Raw genomic sequence first — 20,000 nt, 5'->3', positions numbered from 1 at the left:
CATACACACGCACACACTGAAATGCGTGTGTATGTGTGTGCATATATATATGAGTTTGTGTACGTGTCTGCGCACATATCTGTAGATACATTTATATTCATATGCATATATACAGAAACATACACATCTATATCTTCGGTTGAGGTGTTGTCAAATTCTACATAACAATCCACCTACTTCGGTTGTATTTATTTCATTTTATCTTCTTTCAGATGTTACATTCACCGGCTGACATATTACTCAAACAATTTCTACTCGATGTCTTTTTATTCTATAACCTCTGATATCATCACTGCGCTTGTATCATCGCTAGGTGGATCTTCTTTTATAGAAGCGTTACACCTCTATCCTAATTCAAAAGGATAGATTCCTTGTTTATTCAAACTATATCTGATATAATGAAAGATAATGATTTTAGTTGATTAGAAATATATACTATTTTACTCTTTTTTTTATATCTTGTTAAATTTACACAGTAAAATTCTTATTGCAGAATGGGCTAACTTGATGAACCGAAGTGCCACTAAATTAACTAGCTCTCAGAAAGACCACAAGGGCAGAAAAGACAAGGTAGCCTCAAATCTTCACAGGCTGCTATGCTGGAAGTATGGATACGAGGTAACGGGTACCTGGTACCGACATACATGCGCACTAAGCATTAACGTTCTAGCTCATTTCCCCTGTTTACAACAATGTTTGGAATTAACGTGTCTAGCGTGTGATGGTCGCATTGAGCATCAGGAAAAACGTTGAGCAGAGAAAATCTGCATTAATTTTTTACCGAAAGCTTGGCGCTACCTGTTCAGTGGCCTACGCGAGTTTTCAAAAAGTTTTCATCGTTCTCGACACAATGAAGGAGATCTTGAACAACTGAAGCCTGAGTGTCTTTTTGGACAGCTGAAAGTGGTTTTGGCACAAACTTGGCAGACACGAGTCTCATGCCCAAAACTTCAATGATAATGGATTGAACTGAACCGTAACTAATCTGCACATCTTCTGCTAACTCACGGATATCCCCTCACAGTTCACGCACATCTGTGATGTTTCTCTCATTTCTGCTTGTTGCGGGTCTCCCAGAACATTCGTCAATATCCACATTTTTTCTTCGATCTTGGAAATGTCTGAACCGCTCGTACGCTTCTGCACGGCTCATACACTCCTATCTTTTTCTGTCATGCTCAATGCGACGATCGCACGTTAGACACGTCAGAGATGCCAATTTTAACTTATCTACCGGCGATGCACTATAACGTTGATTATTGAGATGCCAATTTTAACTTTACTGGCGATGTACTATATATGTATGCGTGTGTATGTGAGTGTGTGTATGTGTTTGTCTGTGTGTATGTTCGTGTGAGTTCACATGTATGTATACAGAGAGAGAGAGAGAGGAAGAGAGAGAGAGAGAGGAAGAGAGAGAGTCGCATACATGAAGTAATAATTAAATAACTTGTAAGAAATACAACAAAAACTGTTAAGAATTGATTAAAGACCAACAGCGGTAGATATTCGTCATAAATTATGTCTGCGCAATAGTATTAAATTACATAGAAGATACATGAATTTCATTTATAACCATTCAGTAATTGAAAACGTATAATTTCGGATTTCACTCATTAGCCAACATCGTACTGTACAAGGTGGAAGCTTAATGAAAACGTTTTACAATGCAAATAATGCAATATGGACGTCTTCTTGCTGCTGCTAATATCAAGGCGACAGTCATTTGTTCTAAACCTGGGCAATTATCATCGATGTGACCATTAAGAGGAGAACGATAGTGATGATGAAATATTCATAAGGGTATCGATTGGAAATTATTTATCGTATGACCAGAATGCGATTCCCACTAAGAGGAATAAGATTGAAATACACTTTACTTTACGAATGCAAATAGTTTAGAGAACCAGAGTCAAATATGATTAGCATTGATGTCAGAGGAAAAAAATATTTTTGTTGGTGGATCTGTAAGAAATTTATATTTTATATGAATTAAACATCATTTATTTCATGAAAGCATTTAATGGAATCATTATATCCACGTCAACATGCATAGAGGGTGTTCGGGCAATATTTGACGATTTGCATAAAAGGAACAGGAAACACAATATCCCATGCAAAAATTAAAATATAAAAAAAAAATGAAGTAGCTACTTTCAGCTTCCACCATCGATTCAAGACAACTCCGGAACCTGGCGCATGCATTCTTTACAATGTCTGTGGGAAAATGTTCGAATAGCTCTTTTCAGAAATTAAGGCTGATGAAATTTTCTGATAACCACTTCTGACTCTTTCCGGAGGTCTAACATAGAGGTGAATGCAACTGTTACACATACATTTCATCAATAGTAACGCTCTCCACAGTCTTCAGCAGTTTCTTATAGCCTTCCAAATAGAGCTTAAAGCCCTGTTCATTGATGTTGGGATAAAGACTAATCGTGTGGATGCAGTCAGAATACTTGCTGTTTCAATTCCTGTTGGCCAAGGTTTCGTAGCTTTCGTTGCTAACGGAGCATTGAGCAGCAGCCATGACGTTGACATTTTAATACTTAGCAAGAATTTCCAGCTCTCAAATGGCTTTTGGTCTTCCATGATATATAACGTTTTCTCAGGCCACAGTATTAAATAAGTTTTTATACTCATAGCACTATGTATTGTATTGGTAGTTTTATCTTTTGACACAGTGAAGATGTATACGTGAGTTCGTTCGCAAGATGTAGGATTTGATAAATTGAGCAACAACCGATTGGATGGAGCACGTGGTAAGACAAGCAGAGATTCGGCGTCAGTTAGTCGACATTTTCCACCTTAGCGACAACAGTTTCATGAATGAATATGCAAGAGTTCTAAGAAGTTGGTTTCTACTACATCAGTAAATTACGTAAATTTCATAGGCCTACTTTCATTTATACAAGTGATGCCTATGTGTGTGTCTTGATGAGGGGTGCGTATATGTGCATGTGTGTGTCTGTTTGTGAGTGTGTCTACGCGCGCGTAAGTGTGTGTGTGTGTGTGTGAGCAAAATATATGTGTCAATATTCATAATATCAATATAGACTTTCAGGAAGTCCATTTTCACGGTTTGAATATATTTATATCGATATGTGAGTGTAAGCGTGTGTGTGTACCTGCGTGTATGTGTGTGTATGTGTGTGAGTGTGTATGTGTGAGTGCGTGTGTGTACGTATATGTGTGCGTGCGTTGAAATACATAGTTCATGATATGTATCTATTGATATTAAATAGACTTTTAATATTTATTCTATGATTAATCTTTATAAAATTCATTCTGTCACAATAATGGTAATTCGAAAAACATCATTCCCAATTACAATGGTTTGGAAACATGAATTATACATGACGTATAAATAGAATATTGCATCTAATGATCATCGCAATGTATTTGTCTGGCGATGTACGAGTTGCCTTTACATTTGCGTTTGGGCAGACACGTATGTCTCTTATGTTTGTAAAGTACACACACATATACACACACAGACACGCACTCACGTCCACATATATCATCAACATCCTCCTCTCTTCCCGAAGAGAAGGCTATTTTACTCCGAGACAAACGAATGCGCACATACACGCACAAAAGTACACAAACACAAACGCATACCCGCACAGATATATAAACTTGTTATAGACAATGTTTTTTCGTCGATGGATAAAGAACTGGCCATTCAACAAATCTGCATAACTTTTCACTGCAGTCTAAATTCCCGTGAATATTACAGAAAAAAAAACATTATATATATATATATATATATATATATATATATATATATATATATATATATATACTTTTATTTTGCTTCTTTCATTTGTTTCACTGATTTGATTGCGGCCACGCTGGCAAACAAATCAGCCCTAAGACTTATACTTTTATACTAGTCCTTGTTATATCGGTCTCTTTTGCTGAAATCTCTAAATTACGGGGATGTAAACACACCAACATAAGCTGTCAAGCGATGCTGTTGAGAGAAACATACATATATATAAGACAGGCTTCTCCCAGTCAGTTTCCATCTACCGAATCCACTCACATGCCTTCGGTCGGCCCGAGGCTATAGTAGAAGACACTTACCCGAGGTGCCATGCAGTGAGACTGAACCCGGAACCATGTGCTTGAGAAGCAAACTTCTTACCAAACAGCTACTGCTCCGCTGATATACATATATATATATATATATATATATATATGTGTGTGTGTGTGTGGGGGTGTAAGTATATATCGACTTCGGCGGAATTTAAATTCAGAACGTAAAGACCACGGCGTTCTAACGATACTGCAGCTCGCCACTTTCCCTATATTTACGTATTAAACTCGAGAATCTGGAGACGTAATTCATTAGCACATAAATGATTGTGGATTTGTGTGCTAACGTCCTGTCTGCAGCTTCAAATATTTGTCTCAAGTCATCATGCTCTCACCACATGCAACCCATTGTATTAAACCTCGAAGCAATCGTTATGCTAACTAAAAAATATGGTCCTGAGTCTTATCATAATGGAGTTATATTAGCATGTTATTCCTACATGCATTCAATATGCTGTGAACGGTGTCTGAGCTACTTAGCGTTACACAATGTCACGAAAGAGAATAGATTTTCGTCACGTTTTATTGACAATTGAATCTTATTTGCTGTTTTTCGCTTATAATTCAATTGATCTCAGTACCTATTATGTCTTTGTTAAACATTTATATACACTCTTCCTTCAATAACTGAAACATACATATGATATACGCATATTTAGAAATTATTGTATTTTGCCGCTGTAAAATTCCCCTCACATCACAACTTAGTAGCTTTCAAAAACGCAGCAACATTTGGAAGATGCGTTTTAATGACACATTAATAGCTCCAATGAATTTGGTAGCAGGTATTTACTGAAGTCTTTACTTATAATGATTTCAATATTCATATATAACCTATGACATTTTGTACTTAATTTTAAAATTTGCTAAACGAGCATTCTTTATATTGTAATTCTCTTCTGCTTTTACAGTCAGATCAGAGTTCTCCTTACAGACTCACACCACCTGCTGCTGGTACCACGTAAACAAGTACTACCTGTTCTATGGTCACGTGATCAGCAACGAAACCTGCTCCACCACACCTGGAGCTTGAAACACTTGTGACTCCCAGCAGAACCAAAAACAACATCTACTAATGGATTCCTGAGCTCCACCTGGGTCAACGGAAATCCTGATGGGGAAGGCTAAGGCAAACTACCGCAATCCATCTATATCTAGAAAGGGAACAGTATGTGAAACTCAAAATGAAATAAATCTATAGATCCATCGAATGGGAGAACTTGCGCTTATTTGGGGAGAGTTTGGTTGCTGTGTCATCAACGTGTTGCAAAGCGTACAATACATGACGACGACGACCACCACCACCACGAATCTGCAATTCATCCACACCAGTTGCCATTCTCAGCTGTGCAATAACAATTTAACTTAATTACAAAATGCACTAAATTGTTTTCAACATAACCAACAATTAACACATACATATATGTGTGTGTGTGTGTGTGTGTGTGTGTGTGTGTGTGTGTGTGTGTGTGTGTGTATTTAAGTATGTATTTAAGTGTGAAAGCGTGTATGTATATATTTCTATATATGCATGTGTGTACAAAAATTACAATTTTATCTTTTATTGGGGGTTTTTGCATTAAGAATGCTTCACTTAATGAAATGTCAATGTGAGTTGTCGATTTCTGAGTGGGTCTAGTACAGTAACCTAAAAGTAATTTTTTTTTTTAAATAAACATTTTCCGATGATTAATTTACTAAAAAGTTTCTTTGAAATAAATAAAATTAAAGTATAGCTTAAAAACTATTTCAAGAATACAAATGTCATGAGAACGATTGCAAACATTTCGCATTTCATACAAAAGTCATTTTCAGCTGACAGCTGCAGATCGTCGGTTCTATAAGTGTCCTTCGAGTGGAATAGAATAAAAGAGGAAACTAATGAAAACACAGGAATGTGTAATACTTTTGTTGTTTTCTATATTGCTTCTTAATTAAAATACGACTAAATTAAATTTTCCACGTTTGGATTTAATACAAAAAAGTTTACGTAAGTAATTCTGAGATCTTAAGGCAGAATCTGTATCCACATGAATACATTTAGTGGGGAATATTTTAATGTTTACCTTTGGACATTCCTCTAATATTGGTTTGCATACATTTCGCCTTCTTCATATTTTATTGTGGTACATTACATAAAAGCTAAATGTTGAGTTATGTGACATAAAACAAATAAATTTAAACAAGAATGCATTTACACAAAAGTACAAATAAACATTTATACACAATTTACAGTTCTGTTATTAGTGGAAAAAGGAAATGTCAACATTATCTGATAAACGCAGGGTTTAAACGCATGGTGTTTCATGTGGCTTTTAAACCAGACAATGTATTGGAAAGGCACCCACATAGTTTGCATATCCGATTTGGATCACTAAGAGTTGCAGTGTAGTTCTGATTTTTGTAGATCTTAAATTGTCTTGTGAGGCCTCCATTAGAATTGTAGACCTTCTAGCATACATGGCATTGAAAGGTGTGCGCAGGTATATAGACAGAATAGTTGATGGAGGTTCGTTTTTCATGCGTCCGCAAATGTGATTTGAGCCCAACAAAAGAAAGGCATGGTCTGTCAGAAACTGTGCACTCAAAAAGGTCATTGTGATTCACCTTCTTACTCGTAACAGTCGTCTCTAAATCTCAGACTTTTGTAAGATCGTGAATTATGTGACACTAAATTATGTTATTTTTAGCATTTTATTTGTGAGATATTGAATCTAGCGATACATTTTTGAAAGTAGTGTCCGAGTACTAAAGACTAGTCATTTCCGTTTGGTGATCTGCTATTGTAATAAGCGAATGTAGTTATTGGATACACGCATGTTACATTAATTAAAGAAAAAAAAACAATAAACTGCATTGATTTGCAGATTGCTCATTCACTTTAATTTACTATGTGGGCTCTAGATAATATACGTTTGTTTTTACACTGGAACAGATTCGTTTGGCATAGTTTCCTCGGTATAAAGTGATTTTATGCACATAGACACATTTGTTATTTTGATAAGATACTTAATTCTCAGGAATAGTTTCATATCATTGTCTGCAAAGCCTAATGTTATCAATTGATGGTGTTCAATAATTTTTCATATTCTATTGGAATACCTGCGTATCCGGCGACTGCCCTGAACGGTTCTTTTTATGTGATTGCTTTGTATGTTGCTGTAGCAACGAAATGTAAATATAATTTTGCATTTCTATTGTCATTACTTGCTTTGTAACATATTTTACTTCTGATTCTTAATCTTTGTGTTGTGAGATTAAACGGATTTAACTGATATGTTTTGTAAATTCTTGAACGAAAACAGTCAGTGATACTTTTGCAAACTCAACAGACTCAACTCCATTTAATGGTGTGCCAAATGTAGTTCTATACCAACTATCTGTCACATTGCCAAATAAAAATCACTTGGCTTTGTTGGAGGTTGATTTGGCAAACACTATTATCAGAATATTTCAACATAGGAGATAAACAGAAAATAAAATTGCTTTTGAAATATATATTTTTTTCATATAATGTAAGTAATGTTGTCAATAAAAGGTCTCTATGCTTTTTATATCAACTTTCAAAGTTAAACGAAAGTCCTACATTCTATTTTGTCGCTATTAAATACGCAAGATATCATACATACTCAGATATGGCAAAATAGACATTGCAACAATCTTCAGTAAACCACAAAGGATAAATTAAATTAAATTAATTCCAAAGAAACAAGAAATCTAATTGACTGGAAAGGCTTTATAATTAATCTACAAAGTCTCTTTTTGTTTCAATAAACACAAGGAATGATTTGTATCTCAAACAATATGTATCAGCTTATTCAAAAGCGTTTAAATCCTTAAAGAATTGTTTATTTTAAACCAAGTGACACACAAGCTGAAACAATGTATGATGAAATATATACATTATATATATATATATATATATATATATATATATATATATATATATATATATATATATATGATGTATTGAATGATATACTGAAGCTGATACAACTTTGTGGAATATGAAACGGTCGGAACCTCAGCTTTTTCATTCCCAGATATCAATGATAATAATACCGACGCGTATAATATTCGTCTCCAGTAGCATTTTTAACATACATGCCTATGAATAGTCTCACACTGAATATTTCATTAGAATCGCTACTATGTCCATGTGCAGAGTTTACGTTAAATCACTTATAAAAAAAAAACTATTATGTCGCAGAGAATATATTTACGATAGATTAATGCAATTGGTTACGTTATTGCTCCTCAATTTTGCTAGCTCAAAATTAGTTATACTGTAGCAACACCTACACGCACACAAGTACACACATAACTACCCCTATTAACATATCCATACACATATATCGGCAGAACACAACCGAACAACATAACAAAATAGCAACAATGCAGCAATGAAAATGAAGGCATTACGTGGGTCTGTGTACATGAGTGTATATATAGAGAGGAAGGTTATTGTTATTATACGCAATAAAAAAGTTAGTTGAACGATACAAATGTTATCAATAACATTTTATATAGAAAACCCTGTCTGACAGAGTTGCTTTGAACAAACAGTCGTAAAGAAAGACGGAATTGTATATTTATCAATTTACAACGTATGATGTTGAGTTATTCGGAGAACTATCAAAGAAAACTAGTTTTGTAAGTTCATTTTGGAGGAAGCTATCACCAGGGACGAGTAGTCCTATAACTTTTATCATTCTTATATATAGATAAACGGCAAGATGTACATTTGATGAAGATTCATCGAATTTTATTGTTATTTTACGTTATTTGAATTTAAAATGTTGTACGTCTTATAAAAATATCAACGAATTGATGTTTCCGCAGCATTTGAAGATCAATACGACCGTCATCTGAGGTATGTCCTTTCATATTTCTTTTCCTGAAAGCCTCCACTGTATGCAATGTTCGATATCATAATCAATACAAATACTCATATATGATATATGTATGTATGTATGTGTATGTGTATATATATATACATATATATAGATAGATAGATAGATAGATAGAGAGAGAGAGAGGCAGGCAGACAGAGATACATTTATATATATGAATCTATACAAACAACTACGTATAAAGGTATATGCTCATATATATATATATACAGAGAGATGAGAGAGGATAGAGAGAGGGTGAGTGAGAGAGAGAAATATACAAATATAAATAATATACAAACAAAAATATAATGGATATTTGTAAAAAGAAGAAAACATTTTCATAATCGCAAAAAAAAAAAAAACTTCAAAAAACAGGTATCAAGTAAGCAGTAACGTATTTCTTCATGGACACTTGAAAAAAAACTTCAAATGTGACAGCTCTCGAATTTATGCTATTTCTGATAGATCTGTTCCATTGTGGATATCGACTGAAATCTATGAAATAAAAGTGAAACAAACACACACTCAACATGCCATGCATTCCAAAAATTACTTGAACTGCTTAAACTTTAACGTTGTGAAAAGTAGTGTATTGTAAATTCTTAGATATAGAATTTTGAATTTGGTATAATTTTTGTTAAGTTTTTGTTTTATTGTTTTTTGTTTTTGTTTTTTGCGAAAATGACAATTTCGATGGTGTTAAAACCTTTGGTCATAATGATAATGTGGAAAATATTATCAAATTCATGAAATGCGTAGAAACCTCTTTAAAAAGTATTCTTTATAAATTTGTATATACGTACACACGTACAAATATTTATAGAAGGTGTTCCAGCAGATGTATACTTACTTAAATAGCTGCATTTCTTTTCAAACGGAAGGAATACGAATTAATAAATGGAACCAGACCTGGCGTTGAACAAATAAACTTGACCTAAAGTGCTACTGGAAGTTTGAAAACACAAATGTAGACGAAATGCAATCAGAGTTTAGGAGGAAGTTTCAAACCAAACCAACTGACTTGACTTTAAAATAATTCAAATTAAAGTTAATCTGAGGCACAAGGAATACTTTAGAATGTCCACAACAAACATTTCAGATTATAGTTGGCATCTACGGGCACATGTCAAAGAAAGACTCCTCTTAAATTATTTCCTTATTTCAAGAAAATCTGTGCAACAACCATGTCGTGTAGTGGAAGTTTCAAATTCAAGTTTATATTCCAAGACTTGTTCATGCTCTCAAAGTACATAATCAGGACCAGAAACTTGAGTTTTGAGACTGATACTTGTCAAGAGGTGCAGAAGAAGCTCACTTTGTAAAATTGTTCTAAACTGATGAGCTTACATTTTAAATTAAAATGCTCAATTAAACATAACAATTGCAACAACAGAGGATTTTAGTACCCCATATTATGGAGAAATATCATGAACATTTACCAGCAGTTACAGTATGGAGCGTCTCACAAACAAACGTATTAACTGGACAACTCGTATTTGATGGCAGTGTGAATTGATATATTGACTGGAATTTGTAACAATCTGTCATGCCAATCATTCAAGAGAATTTTGAAGAGGTGCAAGTTATTTCTGGCAAGTTGGAAGTTTCTGGGTGCATAGAAGCATGTGATATGTTCACTAATTTCTGTTGTTATTTTCCAATACAACTGAAGTTATATGCCATATAACATTCACTAGTCATAACGAGTTTTAAAATATCGTTTTGGAAATTACTTCGTCTCATATAACGAAGGACAATATAGAGGGATGAAATCAACCTAAAATCTTTACTCATCAGAGCATAGACATATATATTTGAAGATCAAAATGCTTCAAATGTTCAAAATGGTATCAAAATAATTTCTAAGCACATTAAAATAAAACCGAAACAGATTAAAATAAACTTCAAGCAAATTAATCAGATATTTGGATAAAAGCTAATACGTTTTCGTCTTCCGAATTATTTGAACTTAATCAGATTAAATTTATTTCTCATTTTGGAAGTTAGAATCACAATTGAAGAAGGAGAGATTAGTTCTGGCAGTGAAGCAAGGGAGTCCATGCCACAAGACATCATTTGAAACGCGCATGCGTGCCTTGAGTAAAGGCATCATTAAATTAATGATGACTGGCAAAGTTACCCTCGGCGGAACTTGAACTCCGAACGTAGCGATTGGTGAAATACTGCTAAGTATCTCGTCCAGCTTGCCTAATGAGTCTTCCAGATCAACATCTTAATAATAATAATGATGATGCTGATGATGATAACAGGGTGGTGTATTAAAAAATATCGTGAAGCCATTGTTGAAGTATAAGAAGAAGGCCAACGTCTTCAAAATTAAAAATTGCGGAATGAAAGAATTATTTTCTAAATAAATAAAACTCCAACACGGAAAAGCATGTAAGGAGGAACATGTATAGTCAGTTAGCAGAAGAGGTTAACGCCAAGGCAGATATAAAGGAGTGGTGGCTATGGATGAGGAGGAGTCACCTGAAGCTAGAGACAGAAGCACTCATATGCGCAGCTCAAGGACAGGAGCTTAAGAGTTTTGATCAGTTCACAGAACTATATCGGAGCAGAGAAAAGCAACTGAGAGTCGTATATAAAAAACACCGCTGGGCCACTGTTGAAACACATGAAGAAGCCCGACGTCGTCAAAACTAAATATTGAGTATCGAAAGAAAACTTTAAACAAAAAATAAACGAAAAAGAAAAGGAAAAGGATGAACGGATAAAAATGTACGGCCAGTTTGCAAGTGATGTGAACGCCAAGTCATATACAGAGGATTGGTAGCTATGGATGAGGAGGAGTGACTTGAAAACAGAGACAGAAGTACTTACATACGCAGCCCAGGAACAGGCGTTAAGGACCAAATGTATAAAGTGCAGAATAGACAACACTAGCGATAGTGACAAATGCAGAATGTGTGGAGGGAGTGGTGAAACGGTATGGCATATCGTTAGCGAAATGTCCGAAATAGGCACAACGGGAATACAAAAGACGCCATGACAATGTGGCAATAATGACCCATTGGGAGCTCTCCGGAAATCCAGGCCCACAAACAGCACAGACGTGGTATGAAGAAACGGCAGAAGGAGTCACCGAAAATGAATATTGCATAATCGTGTGGGATGAAATGATCCAGCGCGAGCAACCGATCAGACATCGGAAACCGGATATTGTTGTGGTCAATAAAAAAGTAAGAACATGTATGACAATCGACATAGCAAGCCCCAGTGGCAGCAGGATCAATGTGAAAGAAGAAGAAGAAATAAACAAATATGGCGATTTGAAGTGGGAAATACAAGATTGGTGGTCAATGAAGAGAGTGGACGTGATAGTAATAGTAATTGCTGCACTTTGAAGTATCAGCACTCAACAACCTGTATGGCCGAAAAGGATCGGTGCAAGTGTGAGGGTAGAATAACTGCAAAAATCAGCATTGCTTGGAACTGCAAGAATTCTTCGCAAGCTTATCGAAGCATGGCCAGTTAATAAGTGTAACCTTAGTCTGCTGCCCGTAGGCAGCTGAAAGTTTCCATCATACCCAGCAAAATAAATTGTGAGTTACTGTTATTTAGTCACAGGAAACATCGTCTCCAGCTGGCTATACGACTATGTCCTTATGTTTTCAAATAAGGGAGTTTATCATCTCCACTCAGCAATAACTGTTGGGCTACAGGTGGGCGCTGTTAAATTCTTCTTCGAAATATATGACACAAATGTAATAAAATAGGAAACTGATATTTGCAAATCTCTCAACGAGAGACATTCAGTAACAGTACGCTAGAGTATGCAATTTACCCCCAGAAAACACACTTTCTAGCTATCTGTGTTCTCATATTTTCGAACAAGGGCATTTAGCATGCGCATAAGTATATATATATATTCCCCGCCAATTATTTCAGAGTTTCGTATAAACCTGTATTTTATCAATAGTATATAATGTTTCAATTCTGTTTCCTCATCGTATTGTGTTCCGTAAGCAACACGTAATCAATTATAGTAAATATTGTACAGTTTAATTTACTATAACAATACATGGTTATATTCTGCCATATTAAATATTTGTACTACACGTCACAGATATATTTGTCAGCCATTTCTCTGACACACCCTCCTAAAATAGCAAGAATGAGTTCTGTTTAACTTTTCCAATAGTCCCAGGTGATCTGTAAAAGATCATTGACACCACCGTTCTTGAACTGAGTAAACCAAGTGTAAATATGTATGTGTTCATATATATGTGCGTGCGCAAGTGTGTCTGTGTATGTGTGTGCACGTGTGTATACACGTGTGTGCATATATATATATATATATATATATATATATATATATATATATATATATATACACACACACATACTTATTAGGCGTGTGAGTGTGAACGTATGTGTATGTGTGTGTGTGCTTATGACTCTCTGTGTGTCTCTGGGTGTGGTATTATTTTACGAAATGTTTTAAATTATTCAAAGTGCTTAAATATAATTGAATTGCATCTAATTTCCTCTCATCTCTCCTTTTCTGTTGCAGCGAGAGATGCAGTGTACGTTAATTAACAAATGTATCATATAACAAATATAGTAGCACAAATGGCAGAGGAAAATTGCAATATTCTTTCTTAATTGTAATTAAAATCTAATTAGTTGCCCTTCAGATTATGTTCACATGAAAAACTAAATTTGTAAATTCAATTTAGAAGACAATTAAACGCATATTAATGTTAAATGAAGTTGCCTTTATATTAATTGCTTTCATTAGATATGTGTGTCTAATGAAATGTCTAGTCATACTTTAACTATAATTACTGGAAAAAAATGATGAGAGAACCGTGTAAATATTGTTGAAAATGTAAGATAATACAACAATTATTTGAAAGATGCACGCACATTTACTCAGAAGACGTGAAATATTTACAGTTTGCAAATGTTATAATCATTCTGACAGGACAAGTAACAATGTTTTTGTTCCACACGACTTCATTACTCTCCGTTTCAAACTTTGTCCCATGAAGACAATGTGTCAATATCATGCGCATAGATCTAATAGGGAAAATCCAGCGCCGATTTTCCTTCAGTACAACCCACAACTAAGGATTAGTTTTATTTGTAAGTTAAAGTTAACCAGTAGTCAATCTAAGTATATTTCAACGAATAAAGATCCACGTTAGGTAATAGAAATAGATCTAGCCCAGATAAGCACAAATATATTCGTTTCTACTCTAGGCACAAGGCCCGAAATATTTTGGGAAGGAGCCAGTCGATTAGATCTACCCCAGTAACTTATCGACCCCGAAAAGAGAAAAGGCAAAGTCGACCTCGATGGAATTTGAACACAGAAGGTAAAGACTGACGAAATATCGCTAAGCATTTCGCCCGTAACCACGAATAAATTGAGTCTAGTGTTTTCGAGTAAAAACAATAATAAAGTGTTAAATAAAATAATTTCTGTATAATTATAAACATGTGTAGATTAAATGATCTCAAGTTGATACGTAAACAGATATAGTTTGTGTGAATGGTGACTGCCAATGTTGATAGCAAGATTTCACAGACTTAGTCTTTCAGTAACAGAACTAAGTAAGACAAACTAAAAGTGGGCATTGAGCATAATAGTACGAGAAAGCACATCGCAAGTTATTTGTGAGAGACTCCACTGATCCTGCCTTCTACCAATCTGTCAAGTAATTTATTATTATATATATATTAAATGACATGACAGCTATATATATATATATGTATATATATATATATATATATATATATATATATACATACATGTGTCTATTATACATGTGTGTGGGATATGAACATATATACACACATACATACATACCTACCTACATACCTACCTACATACCTACACATAATTTATATACATACACATAATATTTGAACATCAACATCATATTGAAAATATCCTGAACATTGAGATGTGTATGTAGCCTAAAATGGAAAACGTATTTATCAGCGCGATATTTTATCATTCGGCTTCAGCAAAGTAGATAAATGATATCGTTTTTTTGTATATTTAATTTTCCAGTGGAAAACGAAAATTCCAATTATATCGTGGCTATGTAAATTAATTTTAAAATTAATTTCGATTCCTGAATCAAGTTTATTTCCGCTTCAACGTGTCATGGCCTTTTCTAAACACACGTGTCTGGCTTGCGTATAACATGGGAAAAACACTTTTACATATGCTAAACATAACTAAAAATAAAATCCGCAATCATAGGAATGTAAAATACGAATGATATATTCAGCAGTTTCAGAACAAACTAACACCTTACAAACCGCTATTTATAATTTTCAAATGCATGAAAGTATTTGCAGAATGTGTAAAGCTTTCTGGTGGGGGGTACTCGAATTTAGATACAAGAACATGAAGGATTAGTCAACCATTTAGAAGTCGCAATAATATAAAATGAAAAAAAAAAAGATTTAAAAAAACACGTCTTTATTATGAGTTATATTAAAAAAAAAAAACAGGACGGAAAGATAATACAGAACTCCAGTTACATTAAAAATGTGGAGTACACAAATATGAGGGGAAATGGTTGTAGTTTGCTAAATGAGATCAAAGGCATCCCTGCAAATACTAATAGCATCATGTTACGATACGCTATATGATTAAACCGTTGCCATTGTAGTACCTGCATTAAAGCGTTTTTACCATGACCTAACTGTATTGTAAAACAGTCAGTATGTTTTAAAATTCAACTGTATTTACTTATTTCAAACTTAATTGGAAGTGTTCTGAATCAGAAGCTTTCAGCTGAAAGAAGATATATCATTAAAAAGATGAATGTCTATCCCCAAAGGGCGTTCAGATAAATCGAAATCTCCCTTTGTAAACCGGAAATTCAGATCGTTAATTTTGTGTAAATAATTGTTTAGTCTCACACAATGGGAGAATAAAATGGCTGAAGTGATGAATACATCTTATTGCCTGTTTCAAAACGAAACAAAATAAGAACGCCACAATCTCGAATGATAGTCTAATCATTTGTAGCTTTGGGATTAAGCTTCTAAATATGTGACCGCATTAAAGCTGACGTGTTTAAGCATCTAAAAACGACACTTTTTTTTTTGTACCTCCGTCACAAACTATTGCCTCGTGAAAAGTTTAGGTGTCCATATAGAAGGTTCCAGAAACATATATCACAAATACAAGTAAATGGGTGGAATCACTTTTAGCATAATAAGATGAATCCAACTTGCATTCTGAGTGAATGTAACTCTCCTGGTTGCACTAGTGTTTTAATGGAAATATCTAACTGTCTTTCTGATTGTGATGGACATTACCTTGTACCTCAGTAAAATGTTGCTATGAAATTGTTATTGAAACAAGAGAGAACAGTATAGCGGAACTCATACTGGAAGCATTTGCCAGGATGAGGACAGATGCACTAAAAAACGATGACACTGCAATATATTACATGTACAATTTTCGATTATTATTAATGTGAATATATGCTATGTGCTAATATAATAATATTGCTTCGTTGTTATTGCCATAAACCGTCTCTAATTAACCTACCTTCTGACGTTTTAAACATTTCCAATGCCGTATTCATTGCAAAGATCATACCAGTGTGATATTCAGTATTAAGCAAAATTAAAGTGTCTAATGAGGAGAATTGACGTTGCAAAAGTCGCGGTGGAATGATGTCGAGTACATTTAATGGATTTGGAGAATAGGTTTTCCGGGGATTTTCCTGTCAAGAGTTTTGTCTGGCAGTGGAACGTTAGCAATTTGTATTGATCCTATTATTCAAAACACTAGTGTGTGAATGGTATTTGAGGGTAGAATGTTGTTAGTATACTACTCTCTCCCAACCACTTATATTACTCATATTTCTTTTAGATCAGCCTTGAAGGAGAAACTTCTAACACAAGTAATGAAAAGACTTGCAGTCACTGTTGCTATACGTGCGGATCACATTGATTTAGAAATTTCCATTTATCTAAATTTTACACAAGATTTGGATAGAATTGAAAACCTCGAGAGGAGTGTTTAAAGTGTATCAAATATGAACACATTAACATATAAAATATATGGATATATAAGGCAACCACAATTCATTCAATAAGTTCAAATCGTCATCGATAATGATACTGTAAAACAGGAGGGCCATCAACAGAGGATTCTGTGTACCGCTGGTGAGTATTAGCCACATATTACAAACTAAAACTTGAATGATAGAAGACACGTGAAAAGTTTAAAAGGGAGCATATAGAAAACGTGGGAGTTTAAAAAACGGAACACGAAAAACACGGAAGACAAAAAAGTAAAAAATAGCATATAGAAACACGTGAAAGAGTTAACATGCATGGACCTTAAATAATAAGACTGGAAAAATATCAACAAGTTAATCAGGTATAGATGAAATTTTCCAAAGGTACTTCCACACATACTTACAAACGCTGAAAATTTCAGACCTAGTGCTCTGCAGTGCGTTATGGATCTTCGATTTGAAACTAAACTGAGCTCTTTCAGCTAAACATAGTTTACATTTGTTTAATCCATTAACATAAGATGTGGATTTTCAACTAGTTTCTACTTACGTATTTTCCAGTAACCCACAGAAATAGGACAATGTATAATAAAATTTCAGTGAAATTATCATAAAGCTGTTGTACCAATACGAAGAGTATCATTACAAGAGGCCAACACCAAGAACATAGACCCAGTTGTAACTGTCGCAATCTAGTATCCTGTCCGCTTGACCAACGATGTGTGATTAAATCTGAATATATGAGGAAGAAGTTACTCCAACAATTGATAATAATATAACAGGTAAGAAGACCGCTATTGGATTATGTGGAGGAGTTTTTAAAATTGCTATACCAATCACATAGTCTCGTTCCGACATATGGTCAGACGCATAGCCACTAGGCACATAAGAAGTTTGAAATCTTGCATGACACCAAATGTGATGAAGTCGAAAATAATTTTAAAATCCAAACCTTATGCAAAAGGGTGTAGTAAAGGTAAGATATGTTTAGCTGAAAAACTCAGATACTTTTCAGATCTAAGATCCTCAAATCATTACTGAACTCTAGGTCTGAAAATGTTGAAGTACATTTTGAAGAATTGGAAAGTTCCGTCTATGCCTGATTACCTTGTTGATATCTATCTATCCAGCATTATAATTTAAAGTCTAAGGAGGATAAACCTTTTCCCTTTTCTTACTTTTTAATTTTTACTTTTAGGTTTTCCATTTTTTATCCTTCCACGTTTTCTATATATTTCCTTCTCAACTTTTAGCGTTTCTCCTTTCAATACATTTTTGTTTCGTTGTGATATGTGGTTTGTGCTTGTTGAATATGTCTGAGGTATTTCCCAACACATGAAACTGTTAGGAGCACATAAACACGTATGCATATATCAATATATATATATATATATATATATATATATATATATATATATATATATATAGATATGTGTGTGTGTATACATATGTACATGTAGGAATGTATATATATATATATATATATAAATATATATATATATATATATATATATATGCATACTTAATACATATATATGTATATTTAATACAGATAAATAAAAGGGGTAGCAAAACCTATACAGAGTTATACTACCAGTGGCCTACCATGTAAAAAAGTCAATAGACAACATATTCCATATAAAATATAAGAGAAATTACCCATAACAGGTAAATTCTACGGTCAAAAGCGACTGAAAACCACAAAGTAAAACATTTCAAATGGGAGAGAAATTAAAAACTGTTTACCTTATTTCTAATGGTTAGACCTATAGGTTTCTGATTTTTTAGTAAATAAAGTAAGTTACTAGGCGAATCGTCTTCAGAAACCAGCCGTCAAGGAGTGAACGTATATTTACAAGAGAGGACGCCATAAGCACATGTCTTCCCAAATATACATTCTAATTTTCCCATAATCCACTGCGCAGACGCAATTTCCGTCGGCAGAAAATGAAAAAATACCGAAACGAACTTTGAAATGCTAATATTAAATACTTGAGTATATATACAAATAAAAAGGGTTGGGAAACTATACAGAGATATACAGCCTTTGGCCTAGCATGTAAAAAAAGTCAATAGACAACATATTCCATATAAAGTATAAGAGAAATTACTCGTAACAGGTAAATTCTACAGTAAAAAGCGACCGAAAACCACTTAGTAAAGCATTTCAAAGAGGAGAGAAAATAAAATTTTTTACCTTATTTCTAATGGTTAGACCTATAGGTTTCTGATATTTTAGTAAATAAAGTAATTTACTAGGCAAATCGTCTTCAGCAACTAGCCGTCAAGGAATGAACGTATATTTACATGACAGGACGCCATAAGCACATGTCTTCCCAAATATACATTCTAATTTTCCTATAATCTACTGCGCAGACGCAATTTCAGTCGCAGAAAATGACAAAAATGCCGAAACGAACTTTGAAATGCTAATATTAAATACTTGAGTATATATATATAAATAAAAAGGGTAGCGAAACTATACAGAGTTATACTATCAGTGGCCTAGCATGTAAACAAAGTCAATAGACAACACATTCCATATAAAGTATAAGAGAAATTACTCATAACAGGTAAATTCTACAGTAAAAAGCGACCGAAAACCACAAAGTAAACATGTCAAATGGGAGAGAAAATAAAAAAAATTACCCTATTTCTAATGGTTAGGCCTATAGGTTTCTGATTTTTTAGTTAATAAAATAATTTACTAGGCGAATCGTCTTCCGTAACGAGCCGTCAAGGAATGAACGTATATTTACAAGAGAGGACGCCATAAGCACATTTCTTCCCAAATATACATTCTGCTTTTTCTCATAACCCACTGCGCAGACGCAATTTCCGTCGGCAGAAAATGAAAAACATGCCGAAACGAACTTTCTTTTCTCTCCCCTTTGAAATGTTTTACTTTGTGGTTCTCGGTCGTTTTTTTTCACTGCCTTCTAGCGTGTTATGGGGAATTTCTCTTATACTTTATATTTAATAC

At 34.1% G+C, this 20,000-nt stretch overlaps 1 protein-coding gene across 6 annotated transcripts in view; it reads right to left on the bottom strand.

The window, feature by feature from the left end:
• The window catches only part of LOC106881655 (uncharacterized), a 261,665-nt gene that overhangs the window by 59,255 nt on the left and 182,410 nt on the right, over nucleotides 1–20,000 (bottom strand). Inside the window, exon 1 of one of the 6 annotated variants that reach the window (XM_089361268.1) lies at nucleotides 18,764–18,880. The exons of the other annotated variants lie outside the window; for them this stretch is intronic. The gene's annotated coding sequence lies outside the window, so the exon portion shown is untranslated. Of the gene's footprint in view, nucleotides 1–18,763; nucleotides 18,881–20,000 lie in introns of those variants that run through there. 6 annotated transcript variants of the gene reach the window in all.

Source organism: Octopus bimaculoides, chromosome 12, assembly GCF_046866305.1.
Source record: "Octopus bimaculoides isolate indiv1 chromosome 12, ASM4686630v1, whole genome shotgun sequence".
Lineage (NCBI taxonomy): Eukaryota > Metazoa > Mollusca > Cephalopoda > Octopoda > Octopodidae > Octopus > Octopus bimaculoides.
This window is presented reverse-complemented; position numbering and strand designations above follow the sequence as displayed.